The sequence below is a fragment of the Mus musculus genome, chromosome 17, assembly GCF_000001635.26.
Source record: "Mus musculus strain C57BL/6J chromosome 17, GRCm38.p6 C57BL/6J".
Classification (NCBI taxonomy): Eukaryota; Metazoa; Chordata; class Mammalia; order Rodentia; family Muridae; genus Mus; species Mus musculus.
In genome coordinates, this window is record NC_000083.6 from 53,255,619 (window position 1) to 53,271,415 (window position 15,797).

The following is a 15,797-nucleotide window of genomic DNA, read 5'->3' on the forward strand; positions in this document are numbered from 1 at the left end:
AGTTCTGAAGGCTGAGCCAGCATATAAGACTCCTGCAACAGGGGAACACCAGGGCCAAGAAGTGGGAGTGGGTGGGTCGGGGAGTGGGTGGGGGTGCGTGTGGGGGACTTTTGGGATAGCATTGGAAATGTAAATGAAATAAATACCTAAATAAATAAATAAATAAAATAACTCAGAATAATTTAAACCAAAAAAAAAAAAAAGAGTCCTGCAAGCTTAACACCACAATGCAACAACAACAACAAAAAATCTCATGCCATAATTCTCCTGCACTATGGTCAAAATTATGGGAATTTTGTCACTAATTTTATAAAAGAATTCTGGAAACATTTCTAGAAAACAGACATGACAATTATTAATAAAATCATCCAATAAAGAGATTGGTTTTAGAATGGTATGGTCCAGAAATAGAAGAAAAGTTAATGAATTAGTCTCAGGGAACAGTACTGATAGAATGACCCGTCTATATTATGAACAGAAGTAGTAGAATTACGCAATATGTTAAAGGGGGTTTATTATTGAGACACAAAGAATCATGAGGCTGAATGTCCCAGTAGTCTCAAAATGGCACTGAAGGCCTGGAGGATTCCTGGGGAGATGCTGGTCTTCAATCTACCTTGGAATCCTGAGGAAGTAAGTTCTAATATCGGTCAAGGAATGCCACAGCAACAGGATCTTTCCAGCTCAACTCATCAGCAAGTGTGAAGCAAAGAGCAATGCTTCCTTCATCCGTGTCCTTTTATGTAGACTGCCAAGAGAAGGGCAGTCCTGCGTCCTGGGTCTTCCTGCTTCAAATACTCTGACCAAGACATTTCTCGTTTCCTCGTTGTGACAACATACCTGACAAAAGCAGCAAGAAATGAGGTTTTGTGTGGCTCACCTCATGGCTTTAGGCTGCTAGTCTTGTTGCATTTGCAGTTAGGCAGGCAGAGAGAAGAACGGTCTGATACTTACTTTCTACTTTGTCCTCAATCCAGGACCTCACCCCAAGGAATGGTGCCACCCACAGTTAAGGCAGGTCTTCCTGCTTCAATTATTTTCTTCTAGATAATCCCTCGCAGGCGTGTCTGGAGGTTTGTCTCCTAGCTTCCTCTTGATCCTGTCAAGCTTACATGATTATTAAATATCACAGATGTGGTGATGCTATTATGGTAATGTTTTTTCTGATGATTTGTGTTTATTTTATGTGTATGAGGGTTTTGCCTGTGTGTGTGTGTGTGTGTGTGTATGTGTGTGTGTGTGTGTGTGTGTGTGTGTGTGTGTGTGTGTGTGTGTGCGCGCGCGTGTGTCTGAAGAGAGAGTCAGTAGATAGTTGTGAGCCACTGTGTGGGTGCTATGAATGTTTCCAGGTCCACCCCAAGTGCTTTTAACCATTAAGCCTTCTTTCCAACCCCAAAATAACACATTTTTATAGTGATATGTTTTAGAGATATAGTAAAATATTTGAAAATGAAATAATATGTCCAGAGCTGAATATATAGCTCAGTAGAAGAGAATTTATCCATGAGCAAAGCCTCAAATTCTACCACCTGCACTACAGAAAACTTTCTAAAGATTTTCTTTAATGTCATGATTTCTTTCTCTTTTTTTTTATTTTTATTAGGTATTTTCCTCATTTACATTTCCAATGCTATCCCAAAAGTCCCCCATACTCACCCCCCCACTCCCCTTCCCACCCACTCCCCCTTCTTGGCCCTGGTGTTCCCCTGTACTGGGGCATATAAAGTTTGCAAGTCCAATGGGCCTCTCTTTCCAGTGATGGCCGACTAGGCCATCTTTTGATACATATGCAACTAGAGACACAAGCTCCAGGGGGTACTGGTTAGTTCATATTGTTGTTCTACCTATAGGGTTGCAGATCCCCCCAGCTCCTTGGGTATTTTCTCTAGCTCCTCCATTGAGAGCCCTGTGATCCATCCAATAGCTGACTGTGAGCATCCACTTATGTGTTTGCTAGGCCCCAGCATAGTCTCACAAGAGACAGCTATATCTGGGTCCTTTCAGCAAAATCTTGCTAGTGTATGCAATGGTGTCAGCATTTGGAAGCTGATAATGGAATGGATCCCTGGATATATATATGTATGTGAAAATTTCCATGATAAAAATCTAGAAATATAAACTACTTTTGTTATCAAAGCAAAACAACATAGTTTAAAAGAAATAGTATGCTATTCCAATTGAATAAATACAACCATCATTAATAAAAACATTTTTGATCCTACAAGATGTTTAAAGGTTGTCAAAGGACAAAAGCCTAAGATTACAAATCACAAATACACTTAAACATAGTTTATACATATTAGGTGTGTTGATATAAACATAACTTAAACTCTACTATATAATAATAATATACATGTGTATGCATTTGTAAAGGAAGAAAACAGACTACAAAGAGATAGACAAAAATATTTCTGACTATCTCCTGGTACCTGGGCTGTTATTTGGGTTTCTTTGTAATAAGTAAAAGGAGACATTTAAAGTTAAAATTATAGAGTAAAACATCACAAGAGGAAAAATATTATACTTACTCATATCATACTTATCATATCATACATATCATATCAAACATACAATCATATCCATTGTGTTTGGGCGTGGGATGGGGTGCATGTGTGAGTGTTTGGAGTGTAAGGATGTGGTGGGGGTATGGGTATGGGTGGGTGGGTGTCTCATCACAGACCAGATATAGACGTGAAAGTGATAGCTTGTAGAAGTTGGTTCTCTCCTTTTACCATTGGGTTTTGTGGACCTAGCTCAGGTCATCATCGGGTGTGGCAGAAAATGTTTTCACCTTCCAAATAATCCTGCTGTCCATAAAGAAATGTTTTAAACACCACTTCATTTTCACTTATTCACTTTTTTATAAATGTATTTTTTTTCTTTAAAAAGCAAATTCAGGAAGTTTTAGATGGTGTGTTTTAGAATATATACTTATGATGTTAATTCATTACTTCTCAGGATACAATGCTTCCAACTGTTTCTAAAATCCTGCCAGGGGACAGTTTCCCACGACAGATGTCTGTTACAGTCATTCCTGAAGACAAGGTCATGGCACATTCAGCAGACATTTATCACATAATAGCATTTATGATTGCACGAAGAGAAGAAAGGGAGCAATTTTATTAAGAAATGGACATAATTATAAGTTAGAAAATTCACTTTGATTGATGCAACTTCGGTTTTGAAGTTCGCAGATAGAAATGCCATGAGGAGCTCACTATTTCAGAGATGAACTAAATTGAAGGTTCAATCAGAAAGTTATTGGTTTGGGTAGAAAGAAAGCCAGAACTCTGAGACAGCCAAGCGTCTCCTTTGGGGCAGTGAAGCATTGGCCAGGGATTTTCCAAACCTCTACATCAAATTATCTGACAAAATCTCTTCGTTCTTCCATGAAAATTGCTAAGCAAGTAGGTTCTACCTTTTAGAGTATTCTAAATTATCTGTTAATAGAGAAATGTGTATCTGTGTGGGTGAAACTTGTGTTTTCAATACTCTGCATACTACCAGCACTTACTATATGCATACATGGAAATATGGTGATTCTTTTCAACATATACAATTAAAATATGCTAACTAGTTAATCACGTGCTGTCTAAAGCCAAAAGGTTTAGGCAAAATTGTTATAAAGCAAGTCAAATGAATGTAGCTTGATTTTTTTAATTGGGAAAATGTTAATTCTGCAAAATTTTACAAAGGAAGAAAATGCTAAACATTTTAGTCTGAAGTGTAAATTTATGAATTTCCTCAAAGCTGTTTGATTCTTGTTTATGTATATGGGCATTTTGCTTGCGTGTATGTCTGTGAACTACTTGTGTGCCAAGTAGACCAGAATAAGGCAACAGATTCCCTGGGACTAGCATTATAGACAGTTATGACCAACCATGTGGAGTGTAAGGAATTGAACTTGGGTTCTATAGAAGAGCCATCAATGTTATTAGACACTTAGAAATCTCTCCAGACCCCAATGTTCTGTTTACATAATCAAAAATACCAACTAATACAACTCAGAAACACATGAAACATGAAAGGGAAAGATCATAACTCCCCAGCTACCAAACTCAAGAGATACTAAAATAATAGCAAAATTCCAGGAGACGATTTTAAAAGGATCCCGGTAAAAATTGTCAGTGACTTCTAGTCTGGTAAGAGGGCAGGCTGGGAGTTGTCTTCAGGTAATCTGACAAAGACAGTGTCAGACTAAGAAAAAGATTTAATGGCTATCTTGCCAAAAGCAATCTACAGATTCAATGCAATCCCCATCAAAATTCCAACTCAATTCTTCAACGAATTGGAAGGAGCAATTTGCAAATTTGTCTGGAATAACAAAAAACCTAGGATAGCAAAAAGTCTTCTCAAGGATAAAAGAACTTCTGGCGGAATCACCATGCCAGACCTAAAGCTTTACTACAGAGCAATTGTGATAAAAACTGCATGGTACTGGTATAGAGACAGACAAGTAGACCAATGGAATAGAATTGAAGATCCAGAAATGAACCCACACACCTATGGTCACTTGATCTTCGACAAGGGAGCTAAAACCATCCAGTGGAAGAAAGACAGCATTTTCAACAATTGGTGCTGGCACAACTGGTTGTTATCGTGTAGAAGAATGCGAATCGATCCATACTTATCTCCTTGTACTAAGGTCAAATCTAAGTGGATCAAGGAACTTCACATAAAACCAGAGACACTGAAACTTATAGAGGAGAAAGTGGGGAAAAGCCTTGAAGATATGGGCACAGGGGAAAAATTCCTGAACAGAACAGCAATGGCTTGTGCTGTAAGATCGAGAATCGACAAATGGGACCTAATGAAACTCCAAAGTTTCTGCAAGGCAAAAGACACCGTCAATAAGACAAAAAGACCACCAACAGATTGGGAAAGGATCTTTACCTATCCTAAATCAGATAGGGGACTAATATCCAACATATATAAAGAACTCAAGAAGGTGGACTTCAGAAAATCAAATAACCCCATTAAAAAATGGGGCTCAGAACTGAACAAAGAATTCTCACCTGAGGAATACCGAATGGCAGAGAAGCACTTGAAAAAATGTTCAACATCCTTAATCATCAGGGAAATGCAAATCAAAACAACCCTGAGATTCCACCTCACACCAGTCAGAATGGCTAAGATCAAAAATTCAGGTGACAGCAGATGCTGGCGAGGATGTGGAGAAAGAGGAACACTCCTCCATTGTTGGTGGGAGTGCAGGCTTGTACAACCACTCTGGAAATCAGTCTGGCGGTTCCTCAGAAAACTGGACATAGTACTACCGGAGGATCCAGCAATACCTCTCCTGGGCATATATCCAGAAGACGCCCCAACAGGTAAGAAGGACACATGCTCCACTATGTTCATAGCAGCCTTATTTATAATAGCCAGAAGCTGGAAAGAACCTAGATGCCCCTCAACAGAGGAATGGATACAGAAAATGTGGTACATCTACACAATGGAGTACTACTCAGCTATTAAAAAGATTGAATTTATGAAATTCCTAGCCAAATGGATGGACCTGGAGGGCATCATCCTGAGTGAGGTAACACATTCACAAAGAAACTCACACAATATGTATTCACTGATAAGTGGATATTAGCCCCAAACCTAGGATACCCAAGATATAAGATATAATTTGCTAAACACATGAAACTCAAGGAGAATGAAGACTGAAGTGTGGACACTATGCCCCTCCTTAGATTTGGGAACAAAACACCCATGGAAGGAGTTACAGAGACGGAGTTTGGAGCTGAGATGAAAGGATGGACCATGTAGAGACTGCCATAGCCAGGGATCCACCCCATAATCAGCATCCAAACGCTGACACCATTGCATACACTAGCAAGATTTTATTGAAAGGACGCAGATGTAGCTGTCTCTTGTGAGACTATGCCGGGGCCCAGCAAACACAGAAGTGGATGCTCACAGTCAGCTAATGGATGGATCATAGGGCTCCCAATGGAGGAGCTAGAGAAAGTAGCCAAGGAGCTAAAGAGATCTGCAACCCTATAGGTGGAACAACATTATGAGCTAACCAGTACCCCGGAGCTCTTGACTCTAGCTGTATATATATCAAAAGATGGCTTAGTCGGCCATCACTGGAAAGAGAGGCCCATTGGACTTGCAAACTTTATATGCCCCAGTACAGGGGAATACCAGGGCCAAAAAGGGGGAGTGGGTGGGCAGGGGAGTGGGGGTGGGTGGATATGGGGGACTTTTGGTATAGCATATGAAATGTAAATGAGTTAAATACCTAATAAAAAATGGAAAAAAAAAAAAAAAAGAAAAAGATTTAAAAAAAAAAAAAAAAGAAGAAGCCAATTCCATTCCAAAGAAAGAGGACAAGGTTTAGAAAGCCACAAGGAACTTAGAGGCAGTATGAAAGAAGCAGGCAATGACAGGCAACAAAGGAATATACATACGCCAGCATAATCTGTCACCCAGGTCTCTGGGAGGAAGAGGGAAAGCAAAAGTCACCTTCAAAAGCACTTAGGAATTTTCTCACTCAGTGCTGCTGAGGATCAAGAATTCAAGAGTAGGCTGACTGTAAGGCATGTGGGACCATGCTACCCCAGGAATCTCAATAGCAGGAGTGAAGCCATTCCCTACCTGTCTCTGTATCTGCTCTAGAACACATAACCATGACACCCCACTGAGAGGAACATGGGCACTCAATCATGTAACATACCACATGGTGTTCTTCTACATACTAATGGGGTATCTAGATAGCCTTGAACTGTCAGCCAATGAACTTCTCTTCCTGGGTATTCCTTCCCCCAAAAAAGGTATATATTCCCTGGTTCACCCTGAATAAAGTATATGCATTCACATCCACTATCAACTAAAGCAATATGAACAAGCAAGGATCGTCTCAGAGAGCTGCCTCATTAAGGATCTCTACTGGGAAAGCTTTCAACTAAAAGAGGAAGGCTTTTTCCCCTCCAGCACCTCTGATCAGACTGGATTCCACTCATACTGGGCTCTGCCTCCCCTTTCTGCCCAGTGTAGAGATGTCCCAGGATAAAGGGTTCTTGAATCCTTCTTCCTGCCATTTGTTGGCAGTGCCCGGGTATCCAAAGAGGAGACTGGGAACCACTGTGGACTCTCGCTTTGAGAGTTTATGCTGCCTCCTCCTACTGGTGTGTCCTCAGCGCTCAGGCACCCGAGCAGAGAGTCAGGGTGCAGTATGACAGGTTGACCTCACATCTGCCTTTGTGACATAAAAAAAAAAAAAAAAAAAAAGGAAGTGAACACCAGTCAGAATGGCTAAGATCAAAACCTCAGGTGACAACACATATTGGAGAGGATGTGGAGAAAGAGAAACACTCCTTCATTGCTGGTGGGATTGCAAACTGGTACAACCACTCTGGAAATCAATCTGGAGGTTCCTCAGATTGGAAATAGATCTACCTGAAGACCCCGCTATATTACTCTTGGGAATATACCAAAAGATAGCCCACCATGCCACAGGGGCACGTGTTCCACTATGTTCATAGCAGCTTTATTTGTGATAGCCAGAAGATGGAAACAACCTAGATGTCCCACGACAGAAGAATGGATACAGAAAATGTGATTCCTTTACATAAAGGAATACTACTTACCTATTAAGAATGACAACATCCTGAGTTTTGGAGGCAAATGGATGGAACTAGAAAATATCATCCTGAGTGGGGTAACTCAGACTCAAAAGGACATGCATGGTATGTACTCATTAATAAATGGATATTAGCCAAAAAAAATACAGAATACACAAGATACATTCTGCAGAATCCAAAAGGCTCAACAAGCTGAAGGGCCCAAGTGAGGACACCTCAGTCCCACATGGCAGAGAGAAGAAAACAATCATAAGTGGGGAGGGAGGGAAGGGCTTGGGAGGGAAAGTGGATGGGGAGGGAGGAACCTGATCTGGTATTAGGTGAGGGAAAAGGACTGAAGCCCTGAGGGCCTGCAGAAAGAAAGGAAACAGACAACCTCAGGAAATGGGAGGTTGAGAGGACCCCCCCCCCAGAGTGCACCAGAAACCTGGGAGGTGAGAGACTCCCAGAACTCACAAGGAGGGACCTTTCATGAAATGCCTGACAGTAGGGAGAGGGAACTTATAGAGCCCACCTTCAGCAGGAAGATGGGACATTGAGTGAGGAATGGGGTTGCAATCCCACAGTCACACCTCTGACCCATAATTGTTTCTGTCTGAAAGAATTAGAGGAATGACCAACTAGGCTATCCTCTGCTACATATATAGCTAGAGCCACAAGTTCCACCATGTGTTTATTTTGATTGGTGGTATAGTTCCAAAGAGCTCTGGGTGTAGGAGAGGGCCTTGGTCCTGTAAAGGTTCTATGTCCCAGTATAGGGGAATGCCAGAACCAGGAATGGGAGTTGGTGGGTTGGGGAGCAGGGAGCAGGGCAGGGGAGATTTTTGGAGGGAAAACTAGGAAAGGGAAATACATTTGAAATGTAAATAAAGAAAATATCTAATTAAAAATACAAAAAGAAGTACAAGACAAGACAAAAACAAAAACAAAAAAAAACAAACAAATAAAAAAAGAATTAGAGGAATGGAAATTAAGAGGAGCCTGAGGAAAAGAAGGTCCAGTGACAGGCCCAAAGTGGGATCCAGGTCAAGCAGAGATCCCAAGGCCTGACACTATTACTGACGCTGTGGAGAGCTCACAAAAATGGATCTATCATGACTGCCCTCCGAAAGACCCAACAAGCAGCTGAGACATATGCAGATATTTGCAACCAGCCAATGGACAGAAGCAGCTGACCCCTGTTGTTGAATTAGGGAAGGCTGAAAGAATTTGAGGAGAAAGGCGATTCTATAGGAGAACCAACAGTCTTAATTAATCTGGACCCCTGATATCTTTCAAACACTGGACCACCAAAGAGACAACATACACCAGCTGATATGAGGCCTCAGCACCCATACAGTAGAGGACTTCCAGGTCTATGTTCATTCAGAGAGGATGCACCTAACCCTCAAGAGACTGGAGGCCCCAGAGAGTTTAGAGGTCAGACTGGGTGGAAGGTGGGGCCATCCATTTGGAGTCAGGGTGTGGTGGGGAGGAAGTGTGGGATGTGGAGCAGTTGGAGGGTGGGGTGGGAGGGGTGGGGAATGGAATATGGAGTGTAAAAAATGAATTACAAATAAAATTAAATTTAAAAAAAGAAGTGAAACTATCTAGCATAACCAAGGGGTCTTAGGGAAGGAAAAGGGCGGGCAGAGAGGTAAATAGTTTGGGGATTCACTTATGTACAATGTATACTTGTATAAAAAATTAAAATATAAATAAATATGTTTTTCAAAGTAGATTTGTCAGTAAAGATGATTATTTACTATCAACAACAACGAAGGTATTCTGAGAACTGTCCAAGTGGCAACCCAGAAACACAATAAACATGAAAAAGAAAGGCTGTCTGATTCCTCTAATAGATCATAACTCCCCAGTCACTAATCTCAGAGATATTAAATAGTAGCAAAATTCCAGGTGATGATTTCAGTAGGTTCCTAGTGAAAGTTATCGGTGAGTGAGAGAAGGTACAAGCATGTATGTTCACGACGTTAAAAATCAGGAGAGGGACGTGGTCCACGTAAAGGGAGAATCTGGAAAGATGGCTGACAAAGTGAGCAACATGTTTGGGAAAGTCAGCAACGTGGGAGAAAATTCTAAAGCGGAAATTGAAATGGAGAAGAGATATTGAAAAACTCAGTCATTGCAAATGATTGAAATGTAAAAATACTACAAGCTAAAAACTTTATTTTGGGACACTTTCAGGGAGAAAATTTGTGCTTTCAGTAATCTTTAGAGAGCTTGGAAATAAAATGTTTGCCTAATTCATCATTTACTACAAAAAGCAGAATGTCTCTGCATCTGTTATGGGGAAAGCAGTGTCACTGTGAAGCACCCTGTCTTTAGTGTAGCTCCTGTTGCCCCTCACAAGGGAGAGGAAGCTGCTCAACTGTCCCCATATCTCTGGGACAGGCTCTGTCATCTTCATGTCCTGCATGTTGAGGGTTTCTATTTGTTACATTGTTGGTCTGAATGTTTCCAGCTGTTTCCCAGCTCTAATATAGCTATTACCCAGTTTTTCCCAGTTTATTCACTGGAAACTCCAGGCAGCCATGCCTGGGTGCTGTCTGACCAATTGGATCAAACATTTCTCTTACCCTAAGACAAATAAGCATACTTATTTATTTATTCACATTTCATTACAGGCCGATTTATATATACATATTCACATTTTATAGTCTATGTTTCTCTTAAATATGGAGATATTTTAACTTAAGTGTGAAATGAAAAATAGGCTCTTAGCTTTATTTGTTAGCTTGTTACAACCAAGAGTCAGCTGGTAGAATTGTAGGATTTCCTAGATCTGATTGGACATGTTTTGGGGGGAATTGTTCCATTGTGTTTGGTTTTGTATATTACCATATTTCTGTAAAAATAACTTAGTCAAATATAGTAATACCTCTTACTGTATTCTTTGTATTCAGAAAATTTTTTTCACTACTCTTGGTCATTAGTGTTTCCATATAAGTACTAAGGGTCTTTTATTAAATTATATCTGTGAAGAATCGGATTGAGAATTTTGATGGGATTGATTGTGCATTCATATACACAATGGTAGGATGGCCATTTCCCCAACATTACTTTTTTGATCCATGAGTGTCAGAAATCTTTCTATTTCCTAGTACCTTCCTCATTTGTTTTTTTTTTTTTTAGCATTTTAAAGTGTTCATAGTAGAAATCTTTCAGTTATGTAATTAAGTTTACTTCAAGTTTGTGTACATACAAATGTATACACATGCGTGCATGTGTGCATGCTCACACGTGTGGGGGGACACTGTGAATAGGATTGCTTTTATGATCCTTTCTTGATGTTTTTCATTGATAAACAAGAAGACAACTGATTTTAGAGCAGCAGCTTTGTATCCTGACACGTTATTGAAAGTATTTATCACCTCTAAGAAGTTTGTTGTGGAGGAGGGCGTCTCTCTGGTCTCTCATGTATGGAACCATATCACACAAACATAAGGGCATTCTGACTTTTCCTGTTCTGCATATACCCTCTTTATTCTCTCATCTTATTACTCTAAGGCTTCAAGCGGTAGAATGGAAAAGGCTAGAGAGGGTAGATTCCTAGTCTTGTTCCTGATCTTAGAATTCATTAAGCTTTTCTCCATCAAACCTGATGTCAGCTATATGTTTGTCATATATAGATTTTATTATATTCAGGTATGTTCCGTCCCTCCACTCCTAGCCACTCTATTGCTTTCATTATGAATGGATGTTGGGTTTGTGAAAAAGCTTGTCTGAGTCTAATGAGACAGTCATATGACATGTCTTTCACACCATTCATATGATAGGGCTTTCACTCCATTCATGCAATGAATTGCATTTATTTATTCACATGTGTTGAACCATCTCTGGAATAAAGCCAACTTATTCACAATAAGTATCCATCTTGATGTGATCTTAGATTGAGTGTGTATTATATTAATAATTTTTTGCAGCTCTGTTCATCAGTGACATTAGAATAAAGCTAACTATTAACAAAAAGAACCACAGACAATAAACTCAGTCATGGAAATTGAACAATACATTACTGCATGATGAATATATCATTGAGTAAATAAAAAGGAAAATTTAAAAGTCTTAGAATTAAATGAAAATGAGAACACGACAACTGTGGAATACAGTGAAGACAGTCCTAAGAAAAATATTTACACCTCTAATTTCCTACATCAAACAAACAAACAAACAAACAACAAAAAAAACAGTAAGAAAGAGACCATAACCAGAGTCTAAATTGGAGGTCTCTATCTGGTCTCTCCCATTGGAGCTTGGGAGACCCTCCAGAAGATGGGGAGGAAAGACAGCACAAGTCAGAGGGGATAGAGAACTCCAGGAGAATATGGACCACTGAATCATATGTGCTCATATTTGCTCACAGAAACTGAAGGTGCAAGCACAGGGCCTGCATGTGTCTGCACCAGGTCATCTTCATATATGTTATGGCTGTTAGCTTTGTGTTTTCTGGGACTGCAAATGGTGGGAGCAGGTGTGTCTATGACTCTCTTGCCTAATCTTGAGACATTTACCCCTGTTAGATTGCCTTGTCCAGCCTCCATATGAGCACTTTTGCCTTGTCTTATTATATCTTTTGTTGTTGCTGCTGTTGTTGGTTTTGGTTGTTGTCTCTTAGAGGCTTGCTCCTTTCTGAAGGAAAATAGGGGTGACATGAGGGGGTGGATCTGGAAGAGAGGGGACATGAGGAGAATGGAGGGGGAGGAAATTGTGGTCAATATGTGTTGTATGAGAGATGAATCTATTTTCAATAAAAAATGAATTCTCCGTCAGTGGGGAAGTTAAATCTGAACAGTCATGAAATAGTATGTAAGAGCTCTCTGAAACATATCAGACGTACCTATACTCAAAGTCAATTTTGCCATTCACATTTGGTCCCCCTGTTTTCTACATGTTAAAAAATCTGAAATATAGTTCTGACTACAGACTACAGTAGAGAATTTGGCAAGTACCAAGTTCTCTAACAGGAGAGCACTCTGTCAGTCATCCACTTTGGAACATACCACTTTCCCACATTAGAATGGGAGTTGTGAAATGACAAAGCCATTGTTGTTACATGTTCTTCATTCCTGCCAGTAACTTTAATATTTTACAAAGTGTTGGGAAGAATCTTCCTATAAGCTTGATTTTGCTCAATCCTTGTCTCATAATGTCACCAGCCTATAGTTTTTGTCTTCATCACTTTTATGGGTCCCTCATTTCATATTAGCAAAATGAATCACAAGAATAAAACAGCACCACAATAATGAAAAAATAAAAAACAGAGAATTAAAATAAACAACTTAATTATTTACCTCAATTCTTTGGAAAAAAACAAAAACAAAAACAAACAATACCTAAAATGGTAGAGGGGAAAATAATCAAGATCAAGGAAGAAATTAGTGAAATAAAAAGAAAAAATAGATCTCCCCTATAACCCATCTGTATAATTCTTTGACATATATGGACACACACAAATATATGTATAAAATAATATTTTCTTTGATATGAATGTATATATATATACTTAAGAATGTATATATATACATATATATGTGCATATATACATATATGTATTATATACATATATACACAAAACCTACACCATAGGGGATTATTCTGATGTGAGATGCATCTTTGTCTTCTGTTGTTGTTCAGATGTGTTCTAGAAAGTCCTAAAATAAGATTGGTTATTGCCATTACTCTTGATTCCCACTATAACTTGATAATAAGACCCCGTTGCTAAAAACACCATGCACATTAATCACAGGACATGGAGAAATCAAGCTGGTACTAACCAAGAATCTTCTTTCCTGATGCTTTAGTGCAACTCTCAGACTTCAGAAATGTCTTTGTACAGTGGACAGCAGTTAACATAAAAACATACAACTGATCAAAGGGCAGAGGATACGTGACTGTGGATGGCTCAGCCACAAATGGGACATCTATAGTACACATCTATTCAAGACCCAGTGACCATACTGGTAGAGGGGCCAAAAATATGGAAAGAGCCAACAAACAAACAAACGACCCATTGCCTTCTAGAAAACAAGAAGTCACAGCAACTGTAGTTGCTACACAAGACTTGCACAAAATCAAACCAGTCAATATTCAAACATGGAATAGAAAGGGATTCACAAGCTCCCACCCCTTACTGAGGATCTCTGGGGAATTGATTGTGTCTGGGGAAGGGTCTGGATCCTGATAACTCAACCATGCACCAATAGATGGCCCATAAGTCCAAAGAGAGCACAAATTGCAGTCAACGGGATAAAAAATTAAAAATTTTAAAGGGAAAATATAGAGTCAATGAAACAAGGAAAAAGAAAATAGACTCAAATTAATAGACCTAGATATTAAAGAGAAAAAAACAGAAACATTACAATTTGGTTATAACCTCACGGCACCTATGGTGGCCTCAGTGAACCTACACAAGCCTGAGTCCACCAACAGACAATCAGTTATTTGGCTAGATACTGACAGAGTCTGAGGAAATGCAGTCATTAAACTTCAGTTTTACAACCACCAAGGTAGCCACCAAATACTAGTGGATAGTTCCAAAGCCATGATCACACGGATGATCCTGATTAAGCTCTGTGAAGCTTTAAGAAAAAAAATGATATAAGTGTTTGAAAAGGAATTTTAGGGAGGTTTGCATGCAAACAAGAGTGGGAGGGTGGGGTTAGGATAATCAGTGAAATTGTCAAAATAGTTCAACTTTTAAAAGAATGATTATTTTCCCTTATTTTGTTTTGTTTAGTATTTTGTCTTATTTTGAATTTGGAAATAGGATCTTTCTTTGTAGATCAGGCTGGTCTCAAATTGAAGTCTTGTTCAGCCTCTCAAGTCTTCAGATTATACATGTGAGCCACAAATATCATATAATTGTTATTAATATTTCATTACTCTCTTATGGGTTTTGAGTGGTAGTTTTGTTGTTGCTGTTATTTGAAATCAGATTTTACTATGTAACTTGGTTCAGCCTTGAACTTACTATGTAAGGCTTATCTTCAAATTCCATTCCCCCTATCTCAGTCTTCCGAGTGCTGGGAGTGTAGGTGAGCAATGCCAAACCCAACTCTTTTCTATATAACAGTAATCTCACTCATTTAGTACCCCTTTGGGAATCAGGACCACTTAGGTACAGTAAACATTACAAAGACTGATTAAAAAAATTGTTTGTCTCCATGTTGCTTATATCCTACTGGGAAAAACCAATGACCAAATAAATTAATAAGCAATGTGACATGCTGAGTACTATTTGGAAATAGAGGAAAGTGCAGCAAGACAAAGAGACTTGCAGCTAAGTTTTCCAGATTACCCTTCTTTTCTCATTACCCTTGCAGTATAACATTGCTTACACTCAAATTTCATGACATAGATCTGACAAAGTTGACTCAGATATTGACTCCTTATTTAATAATTTCATTGCCTAACTTTTCACATTTTAACACATTTTATAATTAGCTTTTATTGTTTTGTGTATGGATCTTCATAGCAAGGCTGGGGTTTTGCTGTCATTGTTAATGTTTTAAGGAGGGGTGATTAGTGATTCTGGGGTTCAAACCCAGAGTCTAATGAATGCTAAGGAAGCTCTCTACTACCTAGCAACAACCTAGCATTGCTAGGAAAGATTTTGTTGTTGTTGTTACTGTTGTCATTGTTCAATTTACATACAAGGACGAAGTCATGTTCCATCTTTATGTCCCATGAATGACACCACACCACACCACACCACACACACCCCCATAACTCATAGTACTCAGTAAATGCTCTCTCGATGAGTAAACACACACTATAGTGGTTAATTAGAATTTAAGTAGAGTATCATCAGTCCTTAGGGAATACCTAACTACCATTAAAGCAACAAGCAGACTACAAAAGAATAAGAAGGTAGAAGATACCAGATCTGAACTTAAGAATAAAAGAGTTAGCCAAAGAGAGAGATGCACATATAGTAACAAGCAGAAGAATGTTCCACAGGGACACACAGCATGGGTCTGGCTGTGAAGAAACCAATTTAACTTCAAACTGTTCGCTACAATCCTTTTTCATTTTCACAACCTAGGTGCTCTAGCCCTGGCTGGCAGCCTCAGCCTCCCTCAATAGCCTCCTTCCCAATTAAATTTTAACTGTGTTGCAGAGCCATGGCATCCTGGTCTCTAACAAAGTCATTTGATTTGATGAAATTGGACTAGATTGTGTCACATACTGAGCAATCTCTGCACA

The 15,797-nt window shown here is 39.2% G+C and overlaps 1 long non-coding RNA gene across 1 annotated transcript; it reads right to left on the reverse strand.

The window, feature by feature from the left end:
• Window positions 1–497: 497 nt before the first annotated feature.
• Gm41601 lies at window positions 498–7,170 on the reverse strand. Its single transcript, XR_876876.2, has 3 exons — window positions 6,946–7,170; window positions 955–1,107; window positions 498–840 (listed from the first exon to the last, which is right to left on the reverse strand). It is a non-coding gene; the product is annotated as a predicted gene, 41601 (long non-coding RNA).
• Window positions 7,171–15,797: the final 8,627 nt, after the last annotated feature.